Below are 17,778 nucleotides of genomic sequence, written 5' to 3'. Positions count from 1 at the left end.
TATTTGTTATTTTGTTTTTAATTGATATGGCATCTTTTACATTGCGTAGTAAAGATGTACTTTTCGTGCCTCAACTTTGACCATCCAGGGAGCAGACCATGCCACCTTAATTAAAAGCTGTGTGTATGGGACCACTGTATGGACAAGTATCAGGATGTTCGATACACAACGTCATTTGTTGGTGAATAAAGCATCTTTTATACTTGAAGTCACCAACCCATGGTATTGCTATCTCTGCTAAATATATATGGTTTGAGGAATCTGTGTCCTATATTCTCCTAAATTGTTTTGCTATTGATGATTGTTTGGATGGAGTACTGTCAGCGTCACCTGGGATGGTGGCACAGGGGTCTGTTCAAAGCACTGTAGTGATCATAAATTGAAAATAATTTCCCATTTATATTTATTGGCGTATAACATGCATTTTTTAGGCTAAAATTTTTAGCCTAAATTCTATCTGTGTGTTATACGCCGATAAGCCGCTGCAGTTCAATGATTTAAAGCTGGCGCTTTAAATCAATGAACTGCAGCGGCTTTTGCAGGTCCAGAGACCTGCCGTCGCTGCCCGATTCTTTGCACCTGCCTGTCCTGGGGTCCAGAGACCAACGCTGCCACGGCCCCATTGCCACCCCCATCCCCAGTTTTATAATTACCTGTTCCCGGGGTCGGGTCCGCGCTGTTTCTGGCTCCGGCGTCTCTTGCGTCGTTGCTATGCACTGCGCAATGACGTCACTTGTCATTGCGCCTCGCAGCGCATAGCAATGACACAGGAGACGCCGGAGCCAGAAGAAGCGCGGGCCCAACCCCAGGAACAGGTAATTATAAAACTGGGCATGGGGGAGGTAATGGGGCAGCGGCGCCGATAGCCAGGGGGAGAGAAGCTGCGGCAGTAGGGCTCTAGACCCCAGGAAAGGCAGGGGGAGAGAAGCGGGCAGCGACTGCCTCTATCCCCCTGCCTTTCCTGGGGGCTTCTACGGGGTCAGAAACAGTGTATCGGGGTATACACATGCACACACACGCACCCTCATTTTACCAAGGATATTTGGGTAAAAAACTTTTTTTACCCAAATATCCTTGGTAAAATGAGGGTGCGTGTTATAGGCAGGTGCGTGGTATACCCCGATAAATATGGTATCTGCTACTCTATATAGCTGTGGAAAATTAAAATTTGTAGCCTAAGTTTAATGGCATTTTCAAGGAGAAAAGTGAGTAGGCAGGACTAATGGTGTCAAAAGGAGCAAACCTACTGTACACTCAATACACTACTGGGCTCTGGCTGGCCACAGTACACAACCCATGCAGCAATTAACATGTCCAATACGCAATATAGATTTTATATGCCATAAAAAAGTGATTACATCATGGCCACATTGTTTGTAAGCTGCTAAATATATTTGGTTTAAGGAATCTGTGTCCTATATTCTCCTATATTGTTCTGCTATTGATGATTGTTTGGAAGGAGTACTGTCAGTGGAACCTGGGATAATAAATGCTACATCCCTTATACACCACTAAAGGCTTACAAGGTTGTTGTGCCCATTGCACACCAGCATCCAGTTAGTGTTCATTTGTCTGCACATTTAACATATCTCCTAGTCAAAAACTATAGCAGCACATGCAGCTCACCCCTTCCATTTTTCTTATTTCTTTTTGCTAAGGCTGGTTGGAAAAAAGCCAAAGTCAGAAGAGGATCCAACAGGAAGTAGATGCATACGTCCTGTTAGTCTTGAATCCACTTCAGGCTTTGGCTCATAAACTGAGTTGAAACTGGCAAACATTGTGTAAAATCCCTCCTAAGATGGCACTGATACTCAGGAATATTATGATTAAATATTAATTATAGTGAAAAAAACTAAACAGATGTGTTCTAAAATGACATTTCCTCACTGATGCCAACAAAAGGTTGTGTGTACAAGTAGGAGAATTAAAGGAAATCTATCAATACTCCAATAATAATTTTATTAATGAGAACATGCCTATGTAGTCTAATGCATTTATAACTTTTCTACTTATATCATATTATTTTACAAACATGCTTTTATGAAAACATCAAAAAATCAACAGCAACTTTGTGATTTAATATTTGTGGATATGCTTGCAGCAAAAATGCTATTCAGTCTTCATCTCCTGCTAGTCAATTTGGATCTGCTTTAATAGCCAATCAGATCATCAGGACATCCTCAGCAGGAGATGTGCTCTGATCTTGTGTTCGGTACCATCTGTCCTGTTGTGTGATTATGGAAGAGTCGACATGACTATAATATGAGAGGGCAGTCATGAAATAAGGCAGGAAGGGAATGCAAAAAAGATGCCACAGATGGTGGCGCAGGGGTCTGTTCAAAGCACTGTAGTGATCATAAATTGAAAATAATTTCCCATTTATGCTCCTTAAGATTAAAAGTACAGGACAATGAATGACATGTATCTGCTACTCTATAAAACTGCGGAAAGTGACCCTTTGTAGCCTAAGTTTAATGGCATCTTCAAGGTGAAAAGTGAGTAGGTAGGACTAATGGTGTCAAAAGGAGCAAACATACTGTACACTCAATACACTACCAGGCTCTGACTGGCCACAGTACACAACCCATGCAGCAATTAACATGTCCAATGCACAATATAGATTTTATGTGGTACAAAATAGTAATTACATGGTTACAGGAGTTCTTGGTTAGTCCACCAGGCACTTTTCTTGAACGTTGCATAACCTGAAATACAGTGGTAGTTCCACAAATTCTCTTGACTAACTTTGTCTCGCAGTAGACAGAAAAGTAATTTCACATAAGTTCTTCAGTCTGGGAATTTGCCATCCCAGCCTCACCTATCAGACTGCTTCCAAGGCTGGGACATATAATGGGGACCATGGGACTTTGCCCCTCCAAAGCACTCACTCAAGTCCCTAGACAGGTTAGACTCAGTGATGGTGGGACTGATGATAACCACCATTTGCACAGCAGCAGCTTGCGCCACTGGGGTACAAGGTGTCGGTGCCTGTTGGGCCGGCCAAACCTCCTCCTCAGCGACAGGAGTAGTCTAAGGCACTTTAGTTGGTGCCCGATGATTAGGCCAAACCTCCTCAGTGACAGGAGTAAGCCTGGGCACATCTGCAGACGACTTTTGTTGGTACTTTGGTGCCATGACAGGTGCCTCAGGCAAATAGGCTTCCTCTTCTTCTTGACAAGGCTCTTTGGTTTTAGAAGCCAGTAAACCGAAGGGATCTGAAGCCCAGTCATCCAAGGAAAATATGCAAAGGGAATATGCGTGGGGTTCGTCGGATGGGTCACCGCTGTTGCCCACTCTCCTCTCATGCACTCCTTGACGCACCTCAAACAGTAGAGGTTTTGGCCCATACTCTTTCCTCCTTTGTGCCCTCATCTCCTCCACTATTTCAGCCACCTGGTCTTCCCACTTAGCCCTCTCGGACTGGGCCGTCAGAACTAGGGGATGGGGCTTACCAGGCAAGGAAGGGTAGAAGGTGCTCCGTAATGTATTGGATCAGACTAGGCTCGTCACCAGATAGTCACCGGGGCAACGGTGATGACAAGGGGCATGCTGCAGACTTCTTGACCTGGGTGGGGTTTGCTGTGGGTAGAAGTTTGGGTAGAGAAAGCGGCCCCAGCCTAGGTACTCACTTTTGACTCCTCTGTAGAGATTTCCACCCAGGATCCCCAGGTCCGGTGGTGAGGGGACAGCCTCATTGGCAACGCTCCTCTGGAAGATGCCTGCATTCCTCCTGCCAGAGTTGCCGGCCACTCTCCATCGTCCTCGGGCAGCGGGACTTTGAGATAGGCCTCTTCGGCCCCGATGGAGATTCTCTGTAAACGATCTGCCAGCTTTTGAAACATGTGCGCCGTGGGTGCCATCTTGGGACTCTCCTACATTGGACTTGTTTGCTCCACCATGTTTCTTACTCCACAGACTTCCGGAAAACTGAAGAGGTCCAGCTGCGCTGTTTCGTTTATACAGTACTTTGAAAAAATGGCCGCCGGCCGGAAGTGCGTCAGCGGTGCAGCACTGACTTCCGCTCCCCCAGCAACAAGGGGTGGATCTTTACAGTCCCACTTTGGATTCGATACAGCAACATGGTTTCACACCCAGGGGCGGGACTTGAAAAAGCGCAGGACATTTTCGCACACTTCTCTGGCGCATCTTTAACCCTTTCAGGTACAGGCAATACTTTGTTACATAGCATAACTTCGGACCCAATTTTACACATGGTCGGTACAGTTCTTGGACATTTTACTGATAATAGTCGTTTCTTCACCTCCCCTTTTATTTCACAAGCGCTTCGGGAACAAACAAGTTAAGTAATGTAATAGACAGACCCCTAATCTGCGTGGGGTTCTTCGGATGGGTCACCGCTGTCGCCCACTCTCCTCTCATGCACTCCTTGACACACTTCAAACGGTAGCATTTTTTGCTCATACTCTTTCCTCCTTTGTGCCCTCATCTCCTCCACTATTTCAGCCACCTGGTTGTCCTGCTTAGCCCTCTCGTACTGGGCTGTCAGAACTAGGGGATGGGGCTTCCCAGGCAAGGGTAGAAGGTGCTCCCTAATGTATTGGATCAGACTAGGCTCGTCACCAAATAGCCACCGGGGCAACGGTGGTGACAAGGGGCATGCTGCAGACTTCTTGACCTGGGTGGGGTTTGCTCCAGGCTGGGGGTAGAAGTTTGGGTAGAGAAAGCGGCCCCAGTTGAGGTACTCACTTTTTACTTCTCTGTAGGGATTTCCACCCAGGATCCCCAAGGTCTGGTGGTGAGGGGACAGCCTCATTGGCGACGCTCCTCTGGAAGATGCCTGCGTTTCTCTTGCCTGAGTTGCAGGCCACTCTCCATCATCCTCGGGCAGCAAGACTTTGAGATAGGCCTCTTTGGCCCAGATGGAGATTCTCTGTAAATGATCTGCCAGCTCTTGAAACATGTGCGCCGCGGCAACTTTCCGGGCCTCGGGTGCTATCTTGGGACTCTCCCAGATCCCTATTTTTAATATTCCGTGACTCTATAGTGACAGGGACTGTTCCCCAGGACTGGCGCATGGCAAATGTGGTGCCAATATTTAAAAAGGGGTCAAAAGGTGACCCCGGGAATTATAGACCTGTTAGTTTGACCTCTGTTGTATGTAAATTGTTTGAGGGTTTTCTAAGGAATGCTATTTTGGAGTATCTTGATAAAAATACATGTATGACTCCATGTCAACATGGCTTTATGAGGGATCGGTCCTGTCAAACTAATCTGATCAGCTTTTATGAGGAGGTGAGCTCCAGACTGGACCAGTGGCAATCGCTGGATGTCGTATATGTGGATTTTTCCAAAACATTTGATACGGTTCCACATAAAAGGTTTGTGCATAAAATGAGAAGGATTGGGCTGGGGGAGAATGTGTGTAAGTGGGTAAGTAACTGGCTCAGTGATACAGAGGGTGGTTATTAAAGATACTTATTCTGATTGGGTGACTGTTACTAGTGGGGTACCACAGAGGTCATTCTTGGGTCCTGTCCTATTTAATATATTCATTAAAGGGGTTATCCACCATAAGGTGATTTTAGTATGTACCTGCCAGACAGTAATGGACATGCTTAGGAAGGATCTGTGCTTGTCTTGGGGCTAAATGGCTATGTTGTGAGATTACCATAACACTGTGGCTAGCTTTTTGTGAACTGTTTTTTTCTTTTCTTATTTTGACTACAAATCCCACAATTCCATTTTCCTCCCTCCCACACATCAGCCACCCTACCCATTGAAACATAAATGAGCTGCATCCATTCAAAAGGGTGCCTACAGCTGTTGCGATCCCTCCACCCATTGAAGCAGCCAGGCTCCCTGTCATAAGCTGCGTTATGTTATGCGCTCCGGCCACACACAATGGCCGTGAGCGCATGGTCCCCTTACCTTGTGCTGCCGACGGTCCTGGGATTCGCATTGCGGGATGCGCCTGCATGCGAGCCCCAGTCCGTCACTCTCCGGGTGTTTCTCCTGCCTCTCTGCTCCGGCGCGCGTGTCCCCGTCCCCTAGGGCACGCGCGCGCCTGAGCTTTAAGATTTAAAGGGCCGGTACGCTCATTAATGTAATCCACCTGTGGCTCATTTATAAATTCCTCCACCCTCCTCAGTTCCCTGCCGGATCTTTGTTGCCTTGTGCCTTTGAGAAAGTGTTCCTCTGTATTGCAAGACTGAAACCGAGACACAGAACCAGCACAGCTGCTGTGTGTAGCAATTAAGTGCACTATGTGCACTGACAACAGGAGTTTAGGCAGCTTTCACACCCATGTGTCCAACAATCCCTGCGGTGCTCAATCCTCTCCAGGTCAAGACGAATGAAGCAAGAGAAAAGAAGAAATCAGGAGGCACTCACATTTAGATGGTGGATCACGGCTTCTTTATTGTGGATGCTGCAGTCTGCTGAAGCGGCGTGGGACGCCAGAGCGGTGAATGCAACACTGTGTGTGACAATTGTTTCACGCCCCTCCGGGCGTTTCTTCAGACTGACCCGCCTCTGGATCTTCACACAGGTAAGTACCTTCACCTTGCGTGACGTCACCAGAGGAGGAGGTAACTTGCGATACAAGATACAACAGTAAAAAACATAAACAGTGAATCCATGATAACTAGTTACATGGAGTGCTACAAAGGATTACAAAAACACACTAAGGTCTAAGCGGTCATTTAACCCCAAATTTCCCTGAGCATTCAATTCCAGAATCAGCCTGGCTTCTCGTTGTAAAATGCTGTTCTAAAACATGTTCTATTAATCTGGGGCTACCATGACCAGTTTTTAATGAATGTACATGCCCCCTAAAACGGATGTTCAAAGCTCTTTTTGTACAGCCTACATAAAACCTTTTACAAGGACATATTATGGTGTACACGACTAAACTGGTTCTACAACACATAGTGTCTTTGAACTGTATAAATTTGCCACCTATATTTACGTTTTTGTCTGTGGATAAATAACTGCACCAGTTACACGTATTACACGTATTTCCTGGTGGCAAAGTTTTGCACAGCCAATCACTATTAGGTTTCTTTTCGACAAACTTACTTTGAACCAATTCGTCCTTAAGGTTTCTGGATTTTCTAAACGCTATTAAGGGTTTATTTTTAGTAAATTCCCTCAAATTCACATCATTTTGCACCAGAAACCAGTTATCAAAAATTGCCTTCTTAATTTTTTCTGCCATAGGGCTAAAACGGAAAGAAAAAGCAAAGGAGGGTGTATCAACTTGTTTTATTTGTTTTTTATAGTGTTTTTGTAGAACCAGTTTCGTTGTGTACACCATAATATGTCCTTGTAAAAGGTTTTATTTAGGCTGTACAAAAAGAGCTTTGAACATCCGTTTTAGGGAGCATGTACATTCATTAAAAACTGGTCATAGTAGCCCCAGATTAATAGAACATGTTTTTGAACAGCACCCCACTAGTCTAAATTTTATGGGCATAGAAAGGGTTAATTATAAGGAAGGAGTAGATCGCCATAGAGCCCTTTTACAACGAGAAGCCAGGCTGATTCTGGAATTGAATGCTCAGGGAAATTTGGGGTTAAATGACCGCTTAGACCTTAGTGTGTTTTTGTAATCCTTTGTAGCACTCCATGTAACTAGTTATCATGGATTCACTGTTTATGTTTTTAACTGTTGTATCTTGTATCGCAAGTTACCTCCCCCTCTGGTGACATCACGCAAGGTGAAGGTACTTACCTGTGTGAAGATCCAGAGGCGGGTTAGTCTGAAGAAACGCCCGGAGAGGCGCGAAACAATTGTCACACACAGTGTTGCATCCACCGCTCTGGCGTCCCACGCCGCTGTCAGCAGACTGCCGCATCCACAATAAAGAAGCCGTGATCCACCATCTAAATGTGAGAGCCTCCTGATTTCTTCTTTTCTCTTGCTTCATTCCTCTTTATTGCCTTGCCGTGTATCAGATCTTTTGCTCTTGAGACTTGACCTTGGTCCTCTGCCGCCTGCCTACTGAACTCCTGCTTCGCTTTGACTACGCTACTGTGCCGCCTGCCCTGACCTTTTGCTATTAGGGTCTACGAGCTGCCTTATTCCTCCTGTGCCTCACATCTCCTCCGCCGCCTGTGTGGTCAAGCTGTGCCAGGGGTAGCGACCTGGGTGCCGCCTGCAGCAGCAAGTTCATCCCGCTTTGCGGCGGGCTCTGGTGAAAACCAGCGGCATCTTAGACTCCGCTCCCTGGTACAGTCCGAGTCATCTGTCACACAGGTCCAGCGTATCCACATCCACCGGGGTTCCTGTCTTCAGAAACGTGAATGTTACAAGATGACTAGTGAGGTCAGGTCTCGGCCGCATTGCAACCTGGGAAAAATCTGAGACAACAGTAATTTTGTATGCTGGTAAAAATAAATATGGGAGTGAAAATCACAGAAGAATTGTGAGAAAACTGTCACACACACAGGTACAGACACTGTATTATGAACTACACTAACTTTACAGCCCTTGTAGCATAGTCAAATAAAAAAATACCTGGAATAGCCCTTTAATGACCTTGAAGAGGAATTGAATAGTAAAGTAGCAATCTTTGCAGATGATACTAAACTCTGCAAAGCGGTAAACACAATAGAGGACAGTGCACTGTTACAAATGGATCAGGTTGGAAGTTTGGGCTGGGAAGTGGCAGATGAGGTTCAACACTGATAAATGTAAGGTAATGCACATGGGGAAGAAAAATCCAGACTGGGAATTATGTATTAAATGGAAGAACACTTGGGACGACTGACGTGGAAAAGGACTTGGGAGTCTTAGTTAACAGTAAATTTAGCTGTAGTGACCAGTGTCGGGCAGCTGCGGCCAAGGCAAATAAAATCATGGGGTGCATCAACAGGGGCATAGATGCCCACGAGAAGGAAATAATTCTACCGCTGTACAAATCAGACCACACATAGAATACTGTGTACAGTACTGGGTACCAGTGTACAAGAAAGATATAGTGGAGCTGGAAAGGGTTCAAAGACGGGCAACCAGGGTAATACGGGGAATGGGACACGACGGTGATGTCGCGTTGAAGACGTCACTCGTCACTGCGCAGCGCATAGCAACAACGCAGGAGACCGCCGGAGCTAGAAGCAGCGAGAACCCCGGGAACAGGTAATTATAAAACGGGGGATGGGGGAGGCAATGGGGCAGTGGCAGCGGCGGTCTCTGGACCCCAGGATAGGCAGGGGCAGAGAAGCGGGCGGTGGTCTCTGGACCTGCAAAAGCCGCTACAGTTCATTGATTTAAAGCACCCACTTTAAATCATTGAACTGCAGCTGCTTATTGGCGTATAACAGGCAGATAGATAGACTTTAGGCTAAAAATTTTAGCCTAAAAAATGTGTGTTATACGCCGATAAATACGGTATCAGGAGACCGTAGAGATCTCTCCCATGATCTATTTATACCCAGGACTGTATCTATAACAAGGGGGCATACTCTACGTTTAGAGGAAAGAAGGTTTCTTCACCAGCACAGATAGGGGTTCTTTACTGTAAGAGCAGTGAGACTGTGGAATTCTCTGCCTGAGGAGGTGGTCATGGTGAACTCTGTAAAAGAGTTCAAAAAGGGTCTGGATGCATTTTTGGAGAATAATAACATTACATGTTATGGATACTAGATTTATAGGGACAGGAGGTTGATCCAGGGATTTATTCTGACTGCCATATTTGGAGTCGGGAAGGAATTTTTACCTCGAGTATGGGGCTTTTTTTGCCTTCCTCTAGATCAACTCAGTAGGGACTCATTAGGGATATAGGTTGAACTTGATGGACTCCGGTCTTTTTTCAACCTTATGAACTATGTTACCGCTGGATCCTGGTCGAGGCACGGGGGCAAATAATTACTCCGACACCAAGTTATGGAACAATGGCAGCTTTACTGGGTCAGACAGATGTAACAGTCTATACAGCTTGGCTAGGCCGGAGGAGGTGACCAGTGACTTCAGAGACTCTAGGGCTTGCTGGGACTTATAGTGGACTTGGACAAATTGATGCAGGGCCATGCTGACTTGACACAGATTGACTTGAACTGACTATGACAGACTTTACCCCGTTTGTAGCTTGCCAGGTTTTGAATTGGACCTGGGGGGGTAGTGGACTTGTGGATCCGTGGCTGTGTGGTAGACGTTAGGCCTCTTTAGGACACTCTCTCCAGACTCAGCAAAGACTCAAAATAGAAAGAGGCAGAATGGAGTCCGCCTGACAGGGCAGCAATGGTACAGGGGTGCAACTCCTGTACTGGACCACCAAATATCTATTGCTGCAGGTGTTGTCGTGGGTCATATTTTTTGTATAGATCCAAAAAATACTCAGCGGCTTGTCACAGAGGTTTGGTTCTATATCCCACATCCATAGATATATCTATAGACCACACAGACATATCTATATACCACTCACACACTGAGATATTGATTTCCTCTGTAATACTTTGCTTCACTGAGCAGCTTCAGTAAAACAATTTACCAAGATTAACCCTTAACCTACCGCTGCCTAGACATTTACCTCTGCATTCATACGCAAAATATTTTGTTCCCGTCTTGTGAATATCAATGGAAGCCAAATCTGCTGCCCTGACCATAATTACCCCTTTGCTGCTAGAAACAAGACCTATCTTTTGTTATTCTACGTCTAATAAAATGTTTTTTTTTCTTAGTTTCAAATGCAATATTAACAGATTTATAGAAACACTTTGCTCCTAAAAAAAAAGTGAGAATTATGTTCTGTACACTGATGCAGTGTGACACGCTCAATTCCATTAAGCTTTTGTGCATACTTTTGTGCTTGGTTAACAACCTAAAAAAAAAAAATCCATTATTTTTTAACTGACGCTTGCAGTTACCCGGAGAAGGCAATGAAAGGTTTCTAAAACCCTCAGAAGCAAGTAAAATCAAAGCAAAGCGCACCAATGCCCCTCTGAAACAGACTAGATGCTGTATTTTCCTAAGTCAAGGATTAGCAATTCCACCAGCACATGGCCTCAAGTTTACCTCTGCTTTGTACTGTATAAACTGATGCCAAACAAACAACATTAGAGGGATGTTCTCTTTTTTGTTAGGAAGGATCCCAGGCGATAGGCAGATCACAGAATGTCCTGTTGCTAGGACCTTCAGCGATCTCCTGCAATCTCTGGAGGAATATAGCAGCAAGTGTTCAGTTTCCCTGCAGCACCTCTTTAGGGAAAATAAAGTATTACAAACTGCCCATTGTAATCCATGATGGTGTGCATTTTATGCAAGGAAGTACTGGATCCGCTAAAATGAGAGACTATTTTGTGGCTACTCTTCATTCTGGCTAATAGGGGAACATCTTGAACAAGATGACCCTTTTAAAGAGAACCTATCCTTATGAAAATGCTGCTCAAAATGCTGCTCAACCTATAAGTTAAGGTGAGCAGATTGATAAATCATTTTATGGGAAAAGATTCAGTATAATCACAATTATTCCTAACAAAAAAGGATGTAATTTTCCCCTACACAATCATGCAAAATCCAGCTCACCCTTGTACTGCTATATATTCCACACACTCTGGCTGAACCCATATCTTTGGCATGGATGAAAACTTTAATTAAAAAAAAAAAGAAAGTAGTTGTAGGTACGTAAGTACAGGATAAACTCATTGCCTCTTTGTTTTCTTTATTTCTGAATCTTTAAAACTGTACATCACAGAACATTAGCATTACCAGGAGTTTAACAGAACCAACGCGTTTCTAAAAAGTCAGTGACTATTATTAAGTACACCAGGTGCTTTTGAAATGTATAATGCTAGTGTTCTGTAATGTAAGGTTTTAAAGATTCAAAAATAAAGAGTCTTTTATGTAGATCTACTAGTATTTTTCATGACTGAAAATTTTCCCTATCCTGAACAGTAACTGTACCTTGTAATGATCGACTATAAAGATGCACTTGGACATAAGATGAATATAAATGGAAATTTTGTAAACAAAATCCTATTGTTCAAGTAAAGTAACTTATCGCTTCTCTGCTTTTTGGCTAAGATCAAGTGTAGTACCTTTCCTGTTAGATGGCGGTGTGAAAGACCACCAAGGCAGGATGGGGAACCACACAGAGTGGTGCAGGTGTACCATGGTCTGCTGTGTGTCCAGGCGGCAGACCCTGAAGTTACCTGTACTCTCTGGATCTCGCCCTAAAGTTTGAGTAGGGAAAGAACTGAGGTGCAAGAGTGCCCTGGGAGTGGTGACCCCAGGGTGCCGGAACTCACTTAGGAGTAGCGACCCCACTTGACTGATGGCACGCAGCACGCACTTTATCTCTCACTCTTCTGAGCCCTCAACTCTAGCGTTCCGGCCTTCTGGGTGTTGATCAGCAGAGGAATTTTTATAGATCCGGATGGATGCCCGGGCAGTATCACACTGTGCACATCCACTTATTTATTCTTTGTGCTACTGTTTGCGTTCTTTTTTATGCTCACTAAGATTTGGTCAGGGTGCGGTAGCCCTTCTGGGTGTCCCTCCTGCTGGTCTAGGGGAGAAATGTATGTGGTTTTCATTTTAGGTGGAAATTCTGCCATGTGAATAGCCCCTAAGACTAGGTATACAATTAAATTCTGTCCACTTGCTATATATGACTTGTCAAACATCTTGCGGCTGGCTAATCTTGAATTTGATTTGGTGCAACAATATTTTGCCTTCCAGTGTTAATATGTGAATTCTGCAATGCTGCAATTGAAGATTAAACTAAGTCTGAAGGTCTGGATAGGAACAGGTTAATTATCCCACGAAGAACGGAAGTATTGGGACATAGCATGTGATTGATGCTGCTATCGATCAGGGGATTAATAGAGGATGGATCAGTCTGTGAGGATCTTATGTCTTCTGGTATTGACACTAGATACAGGAAAGCAAAATGAAAAAAGGTGGTAAAAAAATGATGCTTTTAGTAAATAAATGCAGAATTCACAGATATTTCCCACACAATGGCAAAGATTTTGGATGGTCAGAATATATTGAGCATGACTTATTTCCTAACATTATTTTTAGCCTGTGCCCTGTTGATGAATTTGATACTGGGTATACAGCTCACATGGTGCACCAGAATAAAGAAATCTTTCCCAAGTTTGGGTAAATTCAAAGGGTTCCTTAAACATTAGGTTTTAGATGAAAATAATAATACTACAACAAAATCTCACTTTTTTTATTGTGTTTTAATTTTTATTCTAATGGAGCACCTGTGTAAGGAATGTAGAAAGAAATTATATTCAAGTACCGGAGCTTTACCTTCTAATATATTAGGAAGCTGTATTTCCTAATTTATTAGCATTAGAAGAGTCTCCACTAAAGAACCATTTTAACACACCAACAGAGTACACATTTTTTTATTCCATACATGTAGTGTAATGAAAAGAGCAAGTAAAGCAGGAATATACAACCTTTACTGGTCCAAGAGCCGCACTGTCAGATTGAAAACTCCCGAAGGCCACATTAGGAGGTATTACCATTTCAGGCGTTTATGGCCTATTGAAAGTATATGCCATAAATGTATGAGAGGTGCAGGCTCCTCTTTTGGGAATCTGTCAGGAGAATGGGAGTCCTCTTTACCCTGCATTCCAGAGAGGAGGTGTTCATGAATGTACTTGATTCTCCTCACTGGAGATTATAGGAGTTACCATAAACTATGTACATGCACAGCAACCTATCCACCTAATCTACTCTTTTCAGAGTGCAAAATAGAGGTCATGCTAATTCAATTCTTCTGATGTATGAGGGTCCTAGAGATGGGAATGTGGTGAACCATTAATATTTATCCATCCCTGCTCCCACACTGTGCCCCACTCCTCTTCTCTCTGGTATGGAAAATGCCTGTGAGTAGCTTCAATGTACAGGCAAGTATCTTTGTGTATACATGTTTGGGGGCCGTACAAAATGGCATGGGAAGCAGTATGAGGATACAGTGTGTAAATCATGATTTATTTACATATTGATAAGGAGAAAGCACCCTACACAAGTGTGTAGCTACAGGGGGTAAGAAATATAGACTCCATAATGCTCTTACAGTAAATAATCCCTGTGATGATGGTGAAACCTTCTTTTGTCTAGAAATAAAGGATATCTACTTGTCATGGTAAGGTTTCATTCATATCTGCGTCAGAGGCTCTGTTTGGGGCTTTTGTCACAGAATCCATTGAAAAAACTGGACGAAAAAATGTTGCTTTCATTATAATCTAGTAAAATGTTATACACCAGCTGGAATCCCGATGGAATCCATTAAGTGTAATGGGGTCTATCATGCAGCGGACCTGTTTGCCCTGTTTTCTGCTGCTGAATTCTATCGGCAATGGAGGCCCTGAACTAAGCCTCCGACTTTTAGGCAAAAGTATAAAAAAAGATAACCAGAAAGACATCTAGAAGAAAGGTGTGTGGTGAGTGTGCTCAATCTGTCTAGTCGTCCGAGAAACTAGCACAGTGCGGACCCCCAATGGCTGCACTAACTATTTGACAAGCATAAAATGATTGACAAAAAATAAGAAATTTAAAGAAAATGTGCTGTTCTCTAGGGCATAGATGATAATAAAAAGAAAAATATGGGAAATATTGAGGTATGGATGTGTATTGAATGTAAAAGAAACGTGTATTCCGGGTTATGTAAGTAGCCAAAAGTATTAGAATAGTGATAAATGAGGGTTAACAAATAGATTTATTAAATTACTAAATGTACAGTGATCCTAGATTGGATGCCGGCAATCCACTCCTGGATTTAAACATTAAAACTTGATGATAATAAAATATAGAATGAAAATAGATGAAAATGTATGTCCACTCACCCACTCTGGTGTCAGGGAGGTCCTCACTGCAGCGATCCTGATGTCCTGGTGTCAGCAGCAGGCTGGCGATGTGCGGCAAACAGACAAGCTCCGCGTTTCGAGCCCACTAGGCTTTTCTTCACTGATGTGGAAATCGCTGGAGAAGAGCCTAATGGGCTTGAAACGCGTCTGATGACTATCTAATTCGAATTACACCTTTATCCAGACGTCCTAACAAGCCCGCCATAGCTTGCTACACGGACCATCCATTCATTCAAGCACACAAACGCATCATCAGCAAGCGCATTCTACCATGAGGATTCACACAGAGACGCCACATCAGTGGAGCTTGTCTGTTTGCTGACAGACTCCTCCGCACATCGCCAGCCTGCTGCTGACACCAGGACATCAAGATTGCTGCAGGGAGGACCTCCCTGACACCAGAGTGGGTGAGTGGACATACATGTTCATTTATTTGCCGACCACCGAGTCGCGCTATCACCCTCACCCACTTGTGTCAGTTTATTGGCGTGCCGATGAGCTCCCCTGCACTCTGTGACTACTTTCAGATTCTATCAGTGAATCGGCACTATTACAACACCTACAGCGCTTTCATCTCCTCTGTTTGTGCCATCTAAGCTCTGTGTCCCCTACCTTGAATTTTCTTAGTGTGCATCAGCACGCACAGGATCAGCGCAACATCAGAGGGCACTTTTTTGTGTTGCTCCAGCGTTTCTCTGGCACACCAAAATGGAGACTTTTGGTGACTGTGCTTGAACTGTTTTAGGATTTTATTATTTCTATCTGCTCGATAAACGTTCTTGCAAATGTGTAGCCACTTTTTGTGCTATAAATGTTACGGAGCTTTGTGATTCATTGTGATATTTTATTATATTTTATTATTATGAAGTTTTAATGTTTAAATCCAGGAGTAGATTGCTGGCATCCACTCTAGGATCACTGTACATTTAGTAATTTAATAAATCTATTTGTTAACCCTCATTTATCACTATTCCAATACTTTTGGCTACTTACATAACCCGGAATACACGTTTCTTTTACATTCAATACACTTTTCTTTCATATCCATACCTCATTATTTCCCATATTTTAATTTTTATTATCATCTATGCCCTAGAGAACAGCACATTTTCTTTAAAAGAAAGACATCTGTATTGACAATTCATACATAATATAAAATCCCTGAACTTACAATGGCCTCAGGTTACAGTATTTTCAACATACAATGGTCTTTTCTGGACCATTGTAACTAGAGATGAGTGAACTTACAGTAAATTCGATTTGTCACGAACTTCTCGGCTCGGCAGTTGATGACTTATCCTGCATAAATGAGTTCAGCTTTCCGGTGCTCCGGTGGGCTGGAAAAGGTGGATACAGTCCTAGGAAAGAGTCTCCTAGGACTGTATCCACCTTTTCCAGCCCACGGGAGCACCTGAAAGCTGAACTAATTAATGCAGGATAAGCCATCAACTGCCGAGCCGAGAAGTTCGTGACAAATCGAATTTACTGTAAGTTAGCTCATCTCTAATTGTAACATAAAACCATACTCCACATATAATGATATGAACAGACCAGATCTGTGATGTGTGTCAATGGCTGGAAGAACTGACCAATCAGGCAAGAACTGACCAATTGGCATTTTACTGGTATAACATCTGTATCAGTGATTGGCTGCCTGGTTGCAATGCTCTACCATATGGTATGGAACTACATGTCCTACAGTGTCCTTTACACATGCCAGGGTTAGCTGCTCCTTTGGACACTAGGTGGATTCTAGCAGCTCTTTCTTACTTTTATATGTAAGGACTTGCTTTATCTGTATCAGGCCCCTTTCACACTGCCGTTGCTCCCTGTCGAGAACGGCCGTCAAAGTCTCTTTTTTTTTCTTTTTTCTGACTTTAATGGCCATTCTCATGATGGGGAGCATGGGCAACAATAGGTCCTGGAGGCTCCCATTTACTATTATGGGGGCCTGCCGGGCGCTGTCATAAATAGCGGGAGAAAAAGACTTTACAAGAAGTAATTTTTCTCCCGCTATTCTGCCCGGCTCTCTCGGCGGCCGTCACACTGCCGTGTACTAATGGCAGTGTGAAAGAAGCCTTAGTTATCTACTTACTTTTTTTTTTTAATTTTGGGGTTTTAGAACCAATTACCAGGTTTCCATAGAGTTACAGCCTCAACATACAATTGTTTCAACATGCAATGGTAGTTCTGGAATCAATTAAAACTGGAACCTGAGGGACCACTGTATTTGCATTATTATACAATCAGATCAGCTGCTTTTTGGTTCGATAATACCATTGAGCATCACTTACAAGCTTTGTATCCTTACCACCAAACAAAAGACAATATCAGTAAAAAAGACAAAACAATGGAGTTTTGTTCAAAACAGTCTTTTTCTCTTAAGGCTGATGTGTACACTTGTGGGTTTTACAGCTAACAGGAAATACAATCATGGTCATCTTGCTGGTAGAGTGGTTAGCATTGTTGCCTGGGGCTTTTTTTTCCAACCTAGAGTGCAGGGTGAAGAAATCTCTGCTTTTTCCCTATTCTGCTGTGGTTTCGTCAAGGTGTTCCAGTTTTATACCATGGTTCAGAGGTGGATGTACACATAATACTACAATGATTGCTTCAGTGTGAATGAAAGAAAATACAGTAGATCAGAAGTTATTCTGGTGAAAGGACTCGGTGCATTACTTCTCAGTGATTGTAGTCAATTATACAATATGCTGACAGACAGAAAAGAAAGGATGTAATATGACTGAAAAGTGATGACGTTAGTGATGCTAATATCTGTTATGTATTTTGGTACACAAATGCCTCCCGAGAAGGAAAACACCAAGGTAAACATTTAAAACCAAGCCTACATTACCGTTTCTTTTATATTTCTCCTATAATACTAGGACTTTTCATATACTGTAATAACATCTGGGAAGCAGTATCCTTCCTAAACATTCTATGAAAATACTTTGGGGCATCAGGCTGAAAATCCATATCAGTACATGTCTACCC

General features: G+C 43.4%; 1 protein-coding gene across 12 annotated transcripts in view; it reads right to left on the bottom strand.

The window, feature by feature from the left end:
- LINGO1 (leucine rich repeat and Ig domain containing 1) overlaps nt 1–17,778 on the bottom strand; it is a 490,648-nt gene that overhangs the window by 100,822 nt on the left and 372,048 nt on the right. For 2 of the 12 annotated variants that reach the window (XR_008892541.1, XR_008892544.1), the window contains exon 5: nt 17,181–17,395. The exons of the other annotated variants lie outside the window; for them this stretch is intronic. The gene's annotated coding sequence lies outside the window, so the exon portion shown is untranslated. Of the gene's footprint in view, nt 1–17,180; nt 17,396–17,778 lie in introns of those variants that run through there. 12 annotated transcript variants of the gene reach the window in all.

This window comes from Hyla sarda, chromosome 4, assembly GCF_029499605.1.
Source record: "Hyla sarda isolate aHylSar1 chromosome 4, aHylSar1.hap1, whole genome shotgun sequence".
NCBI classification, from domain to species: domain Eukaryota; kingdom Metazoa; phylum Chordata; class Amphibia; order Anura; family Hylidae; genus Hyla; species Hyla sarda.
Note: the sequence above shows the minus strand (reverse complement) of the source record. Positions and strands in the feature narration are given on the sequence as shown.